The sequence below is a fragment of the Mytilus californianus genome, unplaced genomic scaffold (genome assembly GCF_021869535.1).
Source record: "Mytilus californianus isolate M0D057914Y unplaced genomic scaffold, xbMytCali1.0.p SCAF_12, whole genome shotgun sequence".
In the NCBI taxonomy this organism is placed as follows: domain Eukaryota; kingdom Metazoa; phylum Mollusca; class Bivalvia; order Mytilida; family Mytilidae; genus Mytilus; species Mytilus californianus.
Genome location: NW_026262604.1, coordinates 3,889,195 through 3,908,490, shown reverse-complemented (window position 1 = coordinate 3,908,490; position 19,296 = coordinate 3,889,195). Strand labels below are relative to the sequence as shown.

Below are 19,296 nucleotides of genomic sequence, written 5' to 3'. Positions count from 1 at the left end.
TTGTATTGATTGAAAAAAAAACAGAAATGTTCATATCATATCGCTTGCACAGTTATCTCTAATGCTTGGTTTTTTAAAAGCAGTATGATTTAAAGCTGATAACAGTATTTCTATATTATAATATACATATACATATATATAAAATTTTCCTGAAACATTGGTGTTAGAATCCTTGACCATTTTGTCACAAAACAAATGTGGCAAGGCAAACTCAGAAATTCTTTGGACTCGAGAAAGTGTCATTACGTACCCAGACACTCTTTACACTATCGATGTTGTGTCGAAACAAACTCCGACACACTCTAAACTGTGGAGAATGTTTCGAAACAAACTCAGCCACAGTTCAGACTGTCGAAGAATGTGCCGAAACAAACTCAGACACAGATGAGACTGTCGAGACTGTTACATAACTAGAATATTTAAAGACAATCTAAAATGATGTCGAGTATAATTTAGACTCTTTCAAGAACATTTCAGACAATGCCGAAAAAAATATTGAGGTCAACTCTTAGACTTATTAATCATGTGGAGTAATATATCAGTCAATTCAAACAAAGATTAATAGATTTCGACTTTTAGCATTTTGTATTGTTTAACTTAGTCGTTTGAAATTTTCGTGTCTTACTAAAGGTGTGCAACATGATAATAATTAATGCTTCAGTGAATGAACAGATGTATTAAAATTCGTTTGGAATACCTTGTGATGATACGTTGATCTTACAAATGTCGTTTTTGATATTCTAACTTCTCGTTTGAGCATCTGCTTTAAGCCATTTATGGTCTGGAATATGATAAAATATTTGTCCCCTGACGCTTAGAATCTAAAATGCAACATGTTCAATCAATCAAACCGTACTTCATTTAATTTAAAGTGAAAACAATCTTTTGTTATAAAGTTTTAACTTTCCTAAACAAACAAATATATGAATAGGCAATGGAATTGATTAATTCTTTTATAATTTGCTACAAAGAAGATGATAGGAGGAATATAAATGTGTGTTTCAAGGTTGTTTTTTTTTTTAGAATTGGAGTCCACTTCATTTGGCAGCATTATTGAACCGCACTGATGTTATGCAATTACTTATAAAAAGAAATGCAGACGTGAACTTGGTTGATACAGAAGTAATTTTAATTTTATAAATTTGCGGACATTTTATGTAATACTTTTATTATAATGTATTATATAAAGACTGTTCCAATCACATAAGTTTAAGCGTTGTGTAAAACCTTTTTTTACTTTATTTTTAATCGATGGATTTTCATCAAAGCGCAATGGTTTATTATAGGAATAACTATTCGATTTCTTAAAAAAACGACTAATGTGCAATGTCCTTTGTAATCAAGCGCTGTATAACATGTTGGTATTGAGTTATATTGTATGTTGCAAATATCTCAAGCAAAAGTGACTATTGGCTGTTCTCGTTTTTTTCAGAATTATGCTTACAAATTCATACTTATAGTAATGGCATTACTAATGAATTGTAATGTAGAACCAAGTGTTATTTCGTTTTGATTATGATTATTCATTAATTATGTATATTAATCAAGAAAATGAAATTCAATGCATGCATGTGATATTTGCCAAACGTCATTTGTTTATCCGAATGCAATAGTGTAATTACATAGATATAAAGAGGGGGTGGGGGACATTTAAGAAATTCATTTTTCCTACATCTTTAGCAATATCAATCTCAATAACTGAAGCTTTCACAGCTGATTAAAATAAATCTGTAAATACCTTTCTGCATGCAATTTGAAATTATATTCAAATATTAAAAGGACAATAAATGCTTATATGAAATTAAATGTGCCGAGCGGCATATTTACTTGTTCTTTAAAGTAAGGACAATTTTACCATGTGTTGTCTATCTTATTCTAAAAAATTGCAAAAGTTTACACATAGAGTAAGCATTTTATCAGAAACAGAAAAAATGAAAACAGAAACCTTTGTTATTGAAATTAAAGAGGTTCGTATCTTTTCTACCTCAAAATTTTAAAGCTTCGGCAAATTTTCAACAATGATTTTAATCGTTTAGGAATTGTGTTTGGTATTTTATTTTTTAGGGCGAAACAGCGCTTCATATAGCATTTTCCGTAGGATATATACCTGCATCTGAAATTTTGATTAAGCATGGATCAAGTCTTGACAAAAGAAATAATAAGGTTACAGTATTCATTAGTAGTGCCTATTTGTTTGGTCAGAAACACATGAAAATAATTGAATCCGGTTGATTGGTCGGTTAAACTTTTCCATATGTTGTAATTCTTCATCTGTCGTAGAAGTAAACCTGTGCTAGAAATCACCCATTAACGCAGTTTGTCATGGTATCCTGAATACACTGACTTATCATATCACATGACTAGCACTATAAAAATGTCCAGCTGCAAATTTACGACAAATCTATAGATAAATGACACGACAGCTTTTTTCAGATTTATGATTTTTTTAAACCTGACCTCAAGATGGATTGTCAGACATTAAAGGGAAGAAATAGAAACTTAAGATTGCAAATGTGTTGTCGGCATTGTAACATTATGTGCCAATATATTTCCATTTTTATTAGAATTTTATATAAAAGCAATCACATTCTGTTCTTTTGGTACCTGAGGATGAATAGTGTTACATAAATTGAGAGCTCTACCGGTCTAAAGTTACTAGTACTTATGTCTGTACAAATAAAACATGCCAATATTTCTATTTTTCTTTGTGATATTCATGCACTGGAATGATAATGAATGGATTATTTATATTTTATTAATTCTATTTAAAAAGAGTTTCAATTGTTCTTTATTTGTTTTTTTTTTATTACAGGGAAGAAGACCCTTTGAAGTAGATCTTAATGATAGGCAACAAATGCGTAGGAAAGGTGTTAATTTGGAAGTACGACAAACACGAACAACATACTATATTCATTTACCTGTTTATTTACAATTAGTAATAGCCTTGTTTGCACATATCCGAAGGTCATTCAGTGCACATCAGTTTCAGAAATTTAGAATACAAAAAGTCTGCAGGATATGTCTCATGATTTTTTTGTCATCAGTCTATTCACATATTCATATTTCCTATGATGGTTCAGACAGTTTCCTTTTTAAGTAAACAATTTATGCTACTGTTGATGTACGAGCATAATCAGCATTTGTCGAATTGGAACGAACATTATGCAACATTACGCAGATAATGAAATATTCACTTTTTTTATATTCCAGGTTGTTCTCGCTGATCAGAAAAAAAATTGTAGGAAATGTATTTACATACCGGTGAGCCAATGCTACTAGTAAATAAGTTTTAGTCGGAAACGGTCATTTTGATCTTAACAGTATCTGAAAAGTCTGAACAATAAATATTTCAGGCATATGTAGTCTTTCAGTCAATTTTCATACTTATTCACTGCGGTAAATTTAGTACTCATGCAGTCCATTTAGTACTGTTCAGTAGCTTTTCGGACAGTTCAGAAGGGTGTTGATTTTTAAAGGCAAAAACTGTTGCATAGTCTGAACACCGACTTAGCAGATCTTACTTGACTGCCAGCGAATTGACTGAACAGTTCTAAATTTACCTCAGTGGATAAGATCAAGAATTGATTGAAAGACTGAAAATTACTAAATTACTCAAAAGTATTGTTCAGTCTTTTAGACCAGTTCAGATCAAAATGGTCGTTTCAAATAAAAAAATCCGTTTACTAGTGAATGCATAATAATTCATGTTATCCTTGACAGTTTTATGCTTGTGTATTACATTAAGGCAACTTTCAAACAGATGTTCATGCAATGTTGATTTCATGATCGAACAAAATGTAAGCAGATACGTCTTTAATTTGTTCACCAAATGAAGTAAATGATAACGGACGGATTGAAGACAAACTAGTTACATTACATAATAGATATTCAAACAAATATAACTGTTTAACAACGCAGCATATCTATGATGATTTTGCTACGCACAATTATCAACTTCTGTCTATTTTTACACTAAAAGAAATGGAAACCTTGCAATGAATAACTAACGTGATGTACATGTATATACCACAGTAGAGTATGCGTTCGTTCTTAATGAGATAAATTTTTGTTGAATTTCGTATTTAAAGATTTAACCGACTAAGGTTGCATCTATCGCTTGTCTTTTTACATAACGAAAATGTTATAGAGGATTAATCACTTGATGTGGAAACATTAATATGGTAAACTTGTCTCAAGTCTGTTTATAAACTGTAGAATACGACATTTAGATGATAACGACCAAAGAACTTTACACGTTTAGACGCATACAGATTTTTTGCTAGCGAGCTGTTTTCCGGATTTTTTTGATATAGCATTTTTTAATCAGAGAAACATTAACTATTATTGTAAAGTTTAATATTGTCATACCTTCTTGTATTACGTCAGTGATTAACCATAGTATTTTTGTAAATAAGTAATATTTTCTTCAAGTAGAAATTTTTATCAAAAATAAGTTTTAGGGTTTGAGCTTTAAGACCGGAGATCATCTTCACATTTTAGTCTTTTCAAAGTGTACAAAATGTAGTCTATTGTTCATTTTTCAGGATGATTCACCCTTTGACGCTCTTAGTAGTCATGAGAGCATCTATAGAAAAGATATTAGACATAACAGAAAAGTAAGTGAAAAAGAAAAAAAAATATTGTTTGCTTTCCATTTTGCAGTTAGAAGTAACATTTGTGCAAAAAGTCGAAATTCATTCATTATAAAAAAAAACTAATCATAGATACCAGGATTAAAAATGTAGACGTCAGGCGCGCGTTTCGTCTACGCAAGACTCAGAAGTGACGCTCGAATATAAAAATGTTAGGAAGGCTAAATTATGTACGAACTTGAAGAGCATTAAAAATCTGAAATTCCAGAAGGTGTTGCAAAATACAGCTAATTTAATCAATTACTGGGAAAGAAAAATCCCTAAACATATTCCTTTGACTAATTGAACTAAGCAAAGCTAGATACTATCGTTTTTAAAGCAAAACATGTCTTCAGGATACTTTCCTCTTGATATTGACGTAGATAGACAAATTTAAATTAGGATCTATAGCAAACGTGACAATTGCAACATTCTCATTGTTAACTTCCTGTTTATCAGGAATAAAATATCCTCTTACCTATCGTATGGCGATTACATATACCAAATGAAATTTTACGCTCGCGCGTGTTGACATTATACACACTTTTTTAAAATGATATGCTTGTGACACAAAAATTAATCCAGCAGGGTAATGTGGAAGACGACTGAAATTGACACTACACAAGTTTTACGGTCATTATCACGATGTGGTTGACCTATACGATCTGTTTGTGTCTCAACTCACAAGTGGCATGCTTTTTCGTTCATATACATTTATACCGAAATGATCATCTGCTCTGTCAACTAACATAATTTGTTATAATCCGTATTGTGATATTTTGACTGAGTGTGCTTTCGTATAAAGATGATGGTAACATAGCAGGAGACTTGTAGCTTGTCAACGCAACCAGTATGTTCAATTTATTTTTGTTTTTCATCTCGATTTGTATTTTCTACTTAGCTTGAACAATTGCTTAAACTATTGTTGCCCTTGATATACCTATTTGCCAAGATTATGAAAGTGATTGATTGATTGTTGACCTTACTTTTAAAATTCGTTTACAAAGACCTAAGTAAAATCGTCAATAGAAAAAATTATATTACTATCGTGAATTTAAAAAGACGAAACAAAATAGAGAAAACTGCTTGCTTAAACATAACAAAGAAAAGGACATTTTAAATGCTACGAAAAATACGGAAATGTGAAAAACGTGACTCCGAAAATTTTACTAACATAGATTTCTTGCGACAAAGAAAACGTCGCGAGATGATAAAGCATAGAAATAAGAGAAAACTGAAAAAAATACAATGAAAGGGTATATATACACAATATTTGGGTAACATAAATTTCAATATTTAATTTTTATTAAAAATTATTGTGTGTAAATTTGGAAATCAATGTAATCACTCATTAATGCGAACTGCTGGAAAAAGTAAAGTTTTCAATTATTAATTTAAAAAAAAAAAAAACTATGCATCTTTTTGACAAACTGATATCAAGTTCATTACAGTAAATTTAGGTTTTCAAGTGTCCATTGTGTGAATCTTATAATTATATATTCCCATTTGTTACGATTGGTAAAAATTTTAATTAAAGTTTAACAGCTCAATATCATAAATTTTCGACTGAGACATAAAAATTTATATATGAATCGAAATTTACGTACATGAAGAGTAAGTCTGTGTTCGATATTTTTTCAATAGACGAACAACTAAGGAAATAAAGCATCCACTTTTTAGCTCACCTGGCCTAAAAGGCCAAGTGAGCTTTTCTCATCACTTGGCGTCCGTCTTCCGGCGTCCGTCGTCGTCGTCCGTTAACTTTTACAAAAATATTCTCCTCTGAAACTACTGGGCCAAATTTAACCAAACGTGGCCACAATCATTATAAGGGTATTTAGTTTAAGAAAATGTGTCAACCAACCAGGCCGACCTACCAATATGGTCACCATGGCTAAAATAGAACATAGGGGCTTATATCTCTGAAACCAAAGCAATAAGAGCAAATCTGACAGCGATAAAATTGTTCATCAGGTCAAGATCTATCTGCCCTGGAATTTTCAGAAAAATCAGACAACCAGTTGTTGGGTTGCTACACTTGAATTTTAAGGATATTTTGCAGTTTTTGGTTATTATCCGGAATATTATTATAGATAGAGATAACTGCAAACAGCAATAATGTTCAGCAAAGTAGATGCTACAAATAAGTCAACATGATCAAAATTGTCAATTGACCCCTTAAGGAGTTATTGCCCTTTATAGTCAATTTTTAACAATTGTTCATAAATTTTTGTAATCTTTTACAAAAATCTTCTCCTCTGAAATTACATAGACAAATTCAATTTTTAAAATCTCAAATGGGTGGAAAGCAGTTAAAATCAAACGAAAGATTAGATTTTGATCCACACAGATTCCTTTAAAAAAGTGTTATTGCTGCATTGTTTCATACATCAATTGTTAACAAAAATATCAGGTGAGCGACACATGCTCTTTGGAGCCTCTAGTTTGGAGATAGAACATTTCACTACAAACAATGTAGTTAATTAATTTATCTCTAGAGAAAGACCATGGATTTTGTAACTCTGTATTATTCCCAATTTTGTACTGCTGGTTTTGCTAAGAATTGCTCATAGATGAAGTTCTAACCATGCACACCATTTAATCATATTACTATTAAGATATTTTGATAACAACTATTCAGCAGCAAAAACATATAAGAAATAAACGAGATACAACCCTATAAAAAAATTTTCTTTCAACTAATTAGATGAATAAGCCATTATAATCTAATTGGAGTAAAGAGATAGAACAGTGTATTTCTGACAAAAACTCGTAGAGTGTAGAAATCTGGTATTATAATTTTATAGATAGGCTAGACCATTGCACTTTGATCTCAAATATATAGTTATCTCTATTATTATCAACAGTGTACATATAACACTATAAGATATACATGACCATTCATATCAGCTCGAAAGCTTGAAACAATCTTTGGAACAACGTCAAAATCGTCTTATTATAGGGATTGTCGTAAAACGCTTACTAGAAGCACCAAAATAGACAGCTAGTACGATACAAATGATCCTTCTTAAAATGTCCTTTGCTAACAGGGATCTTGATGTCAGTAATTAAGGCATTATCGTGCATAACAAATAAGTTCAATCTAAAATACTTTCATACATTTTCCATCTGTTCCAGTAATTTGTTACACATGTTACACATGTTACACATATACATATAGCGAGTACAATTATTGTAGCTACAAGCTACTAGCAGTTGTAAATAGATTTCAATATTGACAACTGTAAGCCTTAACACCTATAGATGGTGACCTTGACATTGTCAACGAAATTTGTTAACAAAAAAGAACAAATATCGTGAGTCGAAATCCTGGATGGATGGCAACTTCCAAATAATGGACAAATCGTGCAAAAAAAGACGTAGATTCTATTTTCTAACGGGCATAACCCCACAAACTTGAAATCCTGAACATTCATAGATCTGTTTCGGTAGATTTTCAACCAAAAGTCTTTGATCACTGTATTTGATATTTATAGGAAGCTGTCTTCATACTGGAACTTATCAAGAAGAATGAAAAAGCTAGCATTATGCTTTAGATCCACACTCCGCTATAAAGATTATGTTATCTTACTAAAATGATTTAAAGTTTTTCGACTAGCGTTTTACGCATCTATCTATTTGAAATTAAAATAACTGATACCACAAATAGGTCTGTTTGATATATTGATTAGATTCAGAAACATGACATGAGGACTGGTTGAGAACTAAATTATATGGCAAAAGAGAAGATTTCAGCTTTCAAATAGTGGACTTAACAGACCTTGCTTTTTTCTATATCGAATTCCTTGAAAGATAGTTGTTTTTACAAGAGGCTCTTGAACCAAGCGTTCCAATTTGTTTACCTTAATGGTTTGATTGACGTCTTCCCTTTAAACGTTTTAAGGACACCAACATAATGAAATAACTATGTCACAGATTGCGACGAATATGTTCCAATTGTCGTAGCTACAATCTCTTCCTCTTTCCTTTGATTGTGACATTACTGAATGCTTATTCATTTATCACCATTCTCTTACTTTTATGACAGGTTCCACAATCATTAAACAGTGGAGCAGGATAAATTTGCCCTTCACGATTACCTGATATACTCGGTCACTCGTTTGGTAACGTTGGTGTTTCTTAGTCTAGTAAGGGAACCTCGGTCGCAGAGTGGTCTAATAAGTCGAACTTCTACACTAGCGTGCCATCACTGAGGTTTTGAATTCGAGTGCCGCATGTGGCAAGTTGATTATCTAGGATTCTCAGTTAGCTACCTAAAGTCAGTGGTTCTCTCTGGGCACTCAAACTTCCTCCAGCAATAAAAGCTGACCGCCACAAAATAGCAATATAGTGCTGAAAGTCAGGTTTAACACCAATCAATCAATCAATTAATATAACCTTAATATAAAATTGCGGTAATTCAAAATATATTTATGTTCCCAGTTCCCATGTTATAGCAGGAGACTTACACATCGTCTGGGACCGATATTTCAAATCATTCTTTAGTAAAGGACCTAAATATCGTCCCCTTTAATTATTAATTCGAATGAGTGTCGTATCATCATTCACGACTCACGACTCATTCCGTACTTACTGTATGAAATGGATAAACATGATAAAACGATAAAAAGCTGACAAAAAATTCTAAGATTCTTCTTTTTTTTAATTCAGTAATGAACATAGTTGATATTCGTATTAAATATTTTAAAGAACATTTTACTCCTAACAACATCCATAATAGCCCTATTTCTCGTTTATATTCGACTTATAGTTTTGACTGTCTCCTTAATATTTTCTGCTTATTTTGTTATGCAGGTTAAAATAGGCTCACAAAACACAAACAATAAAAATAATAGCAACAATATTTTCGTCTTTTTGAAACTAAGACAGATTAGATAAAATGCAGGCAAAGCATCTAGGAATGAACGATATGCGGGACATAAGTCAATGAAAGATTCCCGAATCTGCACAAGATGCCATGGAGACCGATTAAAGAAACGAAAAACAAAAACAATAAGATTGTACATGCGACAACTGCTAACAAGGTTCCTGACGTGATTTCATTGTATTTCATATCTAGGATTAAGAGAAAACCTTAAAAAAAGGGGGAACTCTCTATCATATTACCACTTCATAAAAGAAGGCATATGATTTTTTGGAAACCTACATACTATGATTTTAACGAAGGAAAGATCTAAAACTTACATAAATACACGTCTACAAAAACAAACGATAATTTGTACAAAAGAAAATAAAACCATAGTTTTTATTTGAGTGTTTCAACTAACCAAAGAAAAGAAACGTGATTTTTTATGATAATTTTTCATTTCAGACAAACATAGAACTGAATGAGCGCAGTAAGTATATTTTCGTAAATGCATTGCACTCATTCTCAGAAAATCGGGGCAAAATCCCTGTAGATATTTCGAGACGTATACCGAGTAAATTGTGTACAAAATCCGATTTTTAAATCTGCTGGGAAATATCTATCGAAAAAATATATAGACAACAAAAAGGAGAAAATGAATTTTTCCCTACCCTTATACAATTCTGTGTCATTTTCAGTAAAACGAATGTCCCGGTTGGTATATATTATTTTCTGTCGATTGTTCTATTATAAATATTATGTTTAAAATAAAAGACTAAGAATATTTCTTTAAACAGATACGATACCGACAGAAACGTTACCACGTTTTCTTAAACGTTCGCTATATCGGTACCGTTCCGGATGTTTGACATATTCGTCACCAGCAACGTTTAGTTATCAATAAACATTTCCCGCAATACAAAAAGTTTACATGCGGCATATTTTGAACGCAAATGAAGGCCATCATCAAAAATTAAGTAAGTATATTGTTTTTATCTGGATATTTTAATAACTGCTGTACTTATAAATTAATGTGAGACATTTAAACACATAAATATTAATTAAATATTTAAATACATTAACCTACAAGAAAACATATATATGAAATGGTTGTAATTCAGCCTTCAGGTTATATACAACAAGTAACGTATCTGCTTTTTATGGTAACGTATTATGTTCATTGTATAAAATGTATTGTGTGATAACTTTCTCTTCATAAGAGTAATGTAAATGATAGGTAGAACTCAACTTCTATTTATTTATTTCAGAATGGCTTAATCAAGAGCGAAAATTCAGAAAGACTAAAGATAAAGGAAAAAGAATAATGTTCGAAGTTATTTTGAGACTGAAAGAAAAAGGGCCACGGAAAACAGAATGCCGGCCTCAGCAAAAAAGCTACAAAAAGGTAGAGAAAGAAATAAGGACTAATGCAGAAAATACAGAGAGACAAAGAAAAAACTAAACCAAAGTAAAGAATAGGGTATAGTGAGCACAGACACAACAAACCAAATCCATGACGTAAGGCCGTCAACATCATCTGAAGGAGGTACATCCATGAATTCAGAACAAACTACACCTTCGTTACGTTCAAGGAGTTCAGATGCTATACTTGTAGAATTTAACTTTAGCTCCTACAAAAAGATGAACTGCTCTAAAAAATGCAGGTAAAGAAAACTCTTTGGAGAAGGAAAGACTAAAGAAAACAAATGCTCTAGCAGAAAAGTGGAAAAAAGATGCACGAGGTTGAAAGCCAGGGAATCTAAAGATTCAATAGTATCTGATAGCAAGAATTACAATAATCTAACCCCAAAATCAAAGACAAATTTCGACATTCGATCAGCCGGGATGAGTCAAAAGCAAATTCCGAAATCAATTGTTAAAAAGTATAAGTTTGCTAGCTGTCTTGTGGATGAAATAAAAGAAGCACGAAAGGAAAACAAAACAGAATCAGAACGTCGTTCTATTGATAGAATTATATCGGGATCAACAATCAAGAAATACAAATATTCTAGAAAACTTAGCAAAGAGATTTTGATAATGATAAACAGGAAAAGATTAATAAATCATAAGTCAAAACACATCACAAGACCAAGACAAACACGAATGCTGACAATGCGTAGCCAGCTGAGAGAAAATGTTGATATGTTCCTTGAAAGGGACAACAATAGTAGGTGTATCCCCGGAAAAAATGATGCAGTAAAAGTAGCTACAGAAAAGAGACAAACAATAATTCTGAATGACTATCTCAGAAATATACACGAGAAATGTGTAATAAAAAACAAGAATATCAAGATATCCTTTTCAATTTATTGTAAATTAAGACCAAAACCACATCATTACTTTCCAGAAATACAAATACAAATACATACTTATGCACCAGACATCAAAGTATTAGTCCTAAATTCAAATGCTTAAGATCCTTAGCTGTAGATATTTCTCCAAAACCTAAAAGTGTAAAAAGGACAGTATCAGTAAATGACTTTACACAAAAAATAATTAAAATAGAAAACCCAAGAAGTTGAATTTGAGCAGAAACGGGTTGAAGTAGATGGGGAAGAAAATGAGAGTTGTTAAAGTGAAAATGTCATTGGATAATTTCATCCCGTTCATGATAAAAGAATATGAATCTATCTTACAGCACACAGAACGAATTTCACCTCAGTACACAGCCCTAGATGACCTGAAAAGCAATTTACCAGTCGGCCATGCTATCGTCCAAATGGATTTTGCAGAAAACTGCCAATGTCAAACAATGGACGAGATCCAATCAGCGTATTGGAATTCTACATCGATTACTGTGCATCCAGTTGTAGCATATTACAAGGATGACGAAAAGTTGATCCACAAAAGCATAGAATTCGTATCTGATTTGAATCATCATAATAGTACTGCAGTTAGCCATCATCCGTAAATTGATTCCAGTTTTACTAGATACTTTAATAGGACTTGCACATATCCACTTCTGGACTGATAGTCCTTCATGTCATTACCGTAGTCGTTATATTTTTGATTTGCTGTCCAATCACCACTCCTTATACGGCATAAACGCTAGTTGGAATTATTTTGAAGTGGGATACGGGAAAGGCCCTTGCGATGGCATTGGTAAAACCTGCAAACGAACCGCTTCAGATGCAGTAAAACAAGGAAAGACCTCCATGCAGGATGCAAGAAACTTTTTCCAATGGGATATTAAGATTGAGAAAGCAAATTCGTATGTTTTCTATTCTGATGAAGATTATAATTCTGCCGCTGAATATTTTGTTGGTAAGGTCTCAAAAGCAGTTCCTGTGTCTATGAAGCTACATGCAATACGAACTGAAGGGATGGGTAAAATATTTGTGCGTGATACATCGTGCTACTGTGAAGTATGTAAACGTGGTAGCGTTTATGCTGGATGAACAGAGCACTATCTTCATATCGATCAAAATGAAGCAGTGGTATAATCGAGTGTTACGACAGATCAGATGAAACTCTACAGATTTCTTTTATGAAAAAGAGGTAGCAGTTTTTCAAGTGTCCAGCACCATTGGATATCATTTGGGTCCATCAAACAGATGTCATGTGTACCATAAATGCACCAACAGCTACTGGTAAATCAAGCCGTATGTACAAAATAGATGACACCGATAGGCAGAAGATCGGTCGAAAGAATAATTGAACTGTTTGATGACACTCATAACTACAAAAACTGACGTTGTTGATGTATAGAATGCAATTTAGACAGATACGTTACATGAATTATATTTTAAGGATTTTGTTAAAGTTTGAGAGTTTAACACTTGTTTCTTGTTTCATATATTGTATATTCAAAGTTTATCCACGATAATTGGTTTTATAACATACTTACAGAGTTTTTATATCAAAGCCAATTTCTCAACAGATACGTTACTTTTTATTTTAAATTATGTTCATGATGATATTATGGCAAAGGTATTTATAATCAACAAAATATCTACTAAATTACCACAGCAGTAGTTGATAATTGATAATTAGAAAAATTTGGAGTAATAATCCACATATATTTTTCAAAAAGGTAACTTATTTTTTCTTTTATTTTTATTAACTGCAGCATTTTGATTTAGCTATAAATTCAAGACAAAATTATAAATTTTTCGATATCGATCATCAGGAATCAATACTGTAATAAAATCTTTGGAACCTCTAGAAAAGTGTGGGGAAAAATCCGTCAGCAACACATTGTATCGTAGTTTATTTATCAAAATAAAACATGACTGTAACGTGTCTGTTTTCTTCAAAACAGGAGCCCATAGTTTGAATATCGATACTTTTTTAATCAGTTAGAGTTAAGATCAACCACTCATGATTCGTTCACAGTATATATTCATGAACCATTTCCGCATAGTTCAGTTACACAAATTCATTTCCAATGTATGAATTGGCAAATGGTCCATATTTGCTGAGAATGAGTGATTATAATTGGTACATTAAAGTACTGAGAGTTTTTGTATCATTTCAGTGTTATTGGCGTAAACAGTTCCCACATGAATCATTAACTTAAGTTTTTTTCAAACAAATATTAATTAGCTCTTCCATGAGGCAGACAAGTTACTGTACACTGGTAATATGTAGCCGTTTCCTTCAATATTAATTACATAATGTCACAGTTTAAATGTGTTCGGTTATTCTAAAGTGACAATAAGTCAAAACTTTATCTATCAAACATGTATTGTCATTGGGATTATAGCACCCTTAATTAATTTGATTAATCTTTGCACCAAATTAACAAAAAAAATAATGAATATTGTCAACTCGTTTGAAAATTAAGATACAACATGTCTATACATTTGGCTATAAGCTCATTAAAAAAATGATAAACATTCAGTTATAGTATAAAACCTTTAAATGTACATAAATCATGTAAATGTCCAGAACTTTTGATACTGGTAATCACTTGTTCTTTCCCTTTTCTGGAGAAAGAAATTCAAATATTAATGTGTTTTGTGAACTGCGCATCGTTTTTTTTTTTTCGTTTTCTTTTTTTTTTTTTTTTTTTCTACCAATGAAATTGTCATTTTGTTTTCAACTTATGGGTTTGAATATCCCTTTGTTACCTTTTGCATCTCTTCTTCATCATGTATAATGACACTAAATACCAAAAAAAAAATGTAATTGAAATGTAATCCTTTTCGATAATTAGTAATTCATAAATAATGAATTACATCCAATTTCATGCAAAATTGTAATTAATGACGATCAATCAAATTTTTGATAAAATCATGTCTGAGTGTCAGTAAAACGAATATTTACGACCGCTTTTCCTCAATTGTCTTTAGAAAATAGTTTAATATGATATTGTTGGTATTATTCCAGAAGGAATAATAAACGGAGTTTGAAAATGGCATTACTTCTTACTACAATAAAATTCTGCAAAAAATTTAGGCAGGAATATATCAACGTGATAATAAAATGTTATCACAACCCTTAAAATTTTCACAATTTGTATGCACAGTTGAGGTACACCGCGTTTACGTTTAGATCAAATAAGACATGGTCATGCAAGAAAAAGGTGCTTGGCGTACGCAAAGAATGTTTCATCACTCGATGATGATATAGAAAATGGATATAATAAATGATATCTATAATGTACATTACCATACAGTGTTGTTGCAATTACAACATTCATAAAAATGAAGTCTTCAAAAGTAAATTCCATTTTTTTTTTCAAGGGTTTAGTGATATAAGGAGGACTATTGTTGGCTTCAAATTAAAGCCAGGTAAGTACAATACTGAACATTATACAGATTTTATCACTTTTTAATCGATGTGTATTGGAAAATTCCTTGTTTATTTTTATCCACTCAGACCACAAACAAACGTAGGAAACAAGGGAATTTGATCGAAATGCCTTTGAATGACTATTCAAATATTGTCATGATAATTCAAAAGGGGCGTGGTTATCTGCGCACGCACAACTGCGTTAACCCAGCCGGGCTATGTCCGTCATGTATTGATGGTTGCCGTTTGTGCTTTGCTAGATACAAAATCGTAACCCTGTGATCGATTCTCCCCTTTCTTCTTTAGAAAGTAGTCAACACATGTTTTGATATCGTTTATCTAGTGGTTTACAAAACGGATACGGTATCAAAAGTTTATGTACCTAAAATCCTATTTGTACTGCAATGTCATCAGTCCGAAGAAGGAATCATTACAGTACACGTTTTCTCAAACTAGCATGATAAAAACGATATACATGGAATAAACGTTAAGTTCAGAGACTATGAAATTTTACTGACGCAAAGGATGCAACAAAAAAAAAACGAAAAACATAAGACGATACTTAGAAGGCAAAACAAAAAACATAAGTCGAGTAATGAATTAACAACACCACGACCAAAAAGAAATACGACAAAAGACAAAGATAAAAGTCAACACAATACTACACTACACAGAAAACGATAGATTGAGTATTAAAAGCACAACAAAACAACGGGTGGTGGTGGGGATGGTGGTGGAAAGTGAGAGGGGAGTTGGGGATAGATGCTTGAACATCAGTGAACTCTAGAAGGATCATTACTTTCTGTTCTACTTAAAACAATAAACATATACTGAATATATATACTGCATGGGGAGTGTTGAAAATTTTTAATACCTGGTACTTGACAAAAAAACCATTAAGGCAGGGGTTATCCGTAATTCAGGTTTCAGACAGCGTATATAATGTGACATTCCCGGCTTAGGGTTTATATCCACTTCGCTGGGAATTTCGCATTATATACCCTGTCTGAGTCCTGAATACCATATATATTTTTACTGGGTATATTTATTTTCATGAAATCGTGTATTTCTGTCAACTTTCAGGGAAGGATAGTATAGTGAGTACAATGTAACATATTATTATCAGGCAAAAGATGTCATAGACATGTTCATGGTGTATTTGGTATAACCTTGCGGAATTTTGGAACCTCGGTGTTCTTCAACTTCGTATTTTATTTGGCCTTTTTAAGTTGTTTTATTCGAGAGTCACTGAATAACAAAACATCAAACACATTTGATGTTCTTTAACAATTGTTGAAATTTTAGTGGCTAATCAATATTTTCCACATTATTCAATTTCTCAACTGCATATTGTTCGGCTAAAAAACGATAGTGTGTTAGACATTTATATGTTTGTCAATGAATTAAACCCAATACTAAGTAGTCTAAAGGTGTCACGCTAAAATTGTGTTATTCTTTATTCTCAAAGAAGACTTAAATGTACTTTGGGGGATTGATATTATTTGGCGTTCTGTATTTGATTCAGTGTCAGACGAGACAGGTGTTGTGCGTAAATAATTTTAACCATCTATATTTGATGAGTTTTTACAGCAACTTGATCACTGGGAAGTGTTGGTTAACGTTTCGTAGCAGAGGGTATCAACAGTTCTTTGTGTTGACACGAATTATCATTATAATGATCATTTTCTGAAAGCTTTCTGTTTACAAAACTATTCGAAACCACAGGTTTATCTACCTTATACATAGATGGCCTTATTCATAATTGGCGCTAATTTTCGATTTTTTTTTTACTTTAACCTTGTGTGTTATTTCGCCTTTTGATCAGTTTTAATCCTTATAAAGGATTAATTGAGAGACAATGTTCGCCGTACGTTTTTGATAACTCGCAATTCCTAACATTCTTGATATTTCATCCATCTGATATATTCATCAACTTTTGTAAAATAATTTCGCGAAATAGATACATGTATAGACTGCTTCCTTCCAAGGTGAACAAAATGTCAAAGACGTTTTTCCATTCACAATTCACAGAAAATTTGGAAAACGCAGCAGATGATTATTAAACATGCATAAGGTACAGTTCGATACATTAAGATGTTGTTGTCCATCACAGCAATCTGGTGAGAGAAGTCAAGTTCAATTGTTTATCGACATGTTCCCCTATTATGTCTGTTTGTTTTGCTCACACATGGTTGTCAATATAATGGAATTTCTATGCGACTGTCATACAAGTGAGAGGTTTAGCTAGCTATAAAACCAGGTTTAATCCACCGTTGTCTACATTCGGAAATTCCTGTACCAAGTCAGGAGTATGACAGTTGTTGTCCATTCGTTTGATGTGTTTGAATTTTGGATTTTACCATTTGATAAGGGACTTTCCGTTTTGTTTTTTTTTTATTATTATTATTTTCCTCGGAGTTCGGTATTTCTGTTATTTCACTTTTTATTACAAGTTGTTGTATTGGTTTACTGTTACATCATTGTCTCAGAGAAAGATTGAACGATTATTGACAACACTATAAATATCGTCCAATTTTTAAAACGGTTACCTGTAGGCATGTATATTTACCCATTGATAGTTTCATTTTTGTTTGCGTGTGTTATATCAAAAGCAGGTCTGATGCTTTCAGATTTTATAGTCAACAATACAAACTGAGCATTTATGAGTGTATTTAGGCTTACTGTTCCCTTTGTAGTATTGTCGAGAAACAAGCAGCACATATAGGTATATTGACAGGCATTTTTCATATACATAAACTCAAAAGTCAAACACTGTTAGTGTGCCAAGTTTTGTTACAAAAAAGGGCATTGTAAGATGTAATGGAAATAATTATCACAATTTATTTGTTGATTGAAGACCAAGTACAAAACAGAAAGACGATTGGATGTTTTTAAAGATTTAAAGATTGGACTTGAAGTTGCATTTGGAAGAATGAAGATTGCGAGAAATAACTATATTTATAAGCATCATGGTATTATCATAAATATTTATGACATCAGTAGAAAATTCGAAATTGTTGAGTTAACGGCCACTGATACAACTGCCAATATTTCTGCAGCAGTACTTAGCAAAAATATTAAACCTAGAATAGAAAAAAAAATTATAAAATTTAAAGATGACATTTTCTACTATGATTACGACAGTTTATCTTTTTCGAATGAAGTTATTAAGGAGAGGGCCGAAATGATGGTTTTAATTTTTGACAGATCTGAGGTCGAATATAACCTAACGAAATTTAATTGTGAACATTTTGCATGTTACTGTGTAACAGGACTGGCAATCAGTGGACAGACTTCATATGAGAATATTGATGCAACAGTAGCACTAGATAAAATGTAAGTTATCTCTAATCACCTTAAATCATCGACAGACAACAGGTAGATATTGATATACCCATACATACTCGTTTGCGTTTATGTCCATGTCATATAACGTATGAATGCTTCCTATAAACTTTAATTAATATTTTTGATTAAACGCGAACACATGGTAACCGCGTATATTTGATACATAGTCAGTGGGGATGATATGTTTGAACAACACGGTCTATGGGAGTGTTATACTTGTAATTCAAATATACGGTTAGTTCTTGTTGTTTCTTTTAAAAAACAACAACATGGTATTGTATACAAATTAACATTGTAAGCATACGTAATTGTAATTTTTCAAGTTTTTATGCAAAACATGTGTAAGAGACGCTGATTTTATTACTCTACTTATAACAACTTTAATGTTTAATGTCCATTATCACATGCTTAATGGTGTGTTAACATAGTGATATCAAGGTTCTTTGATATTCGATAGTAGTGATTTGTATACACCAGTGAAAGTAAGTTCTTGCTATTGAGTAATCGATCACTGTGATGGTCCACCAGTGACCAAATATTGCCTTTATGACTCATATTGATCACTATAACAACTGACAAAAAAAAAATATTATTATTTACAACTTCTTCTAATTTCTCATATTAACTTAATAGTTTGTATTGCCAGACAAAAAAGAACAAAAATAAATTAATTTAAATAAAATCATTTAAAAATTGAAAAATAATGTTATGAAG

General features: G+C 31.9%; 1 long non-coding RNA gene across 1 annotated transcript; it reads left to right on the top strand.

Annotated features, from left to right (window-relative positions):
• The first annotated feature begins 4,543 nt into the window (after positions 1-4,543).
• Positions 4,544-15,234, top strand: LOC127722346 (uncharacterized). Its single transcript, XR_007991706.1, has 3 exons — positions 4,544-4,616; positions 9,964-9,988; positions 15,186-15,234. It is a non-coding gene; the product is annotated as an uncharacterized LOC127722346 (long non-coding RNA).
• The last annotated feature ends 4,062 nt before the right edge of the window (positions 15,235-19,296 follow it).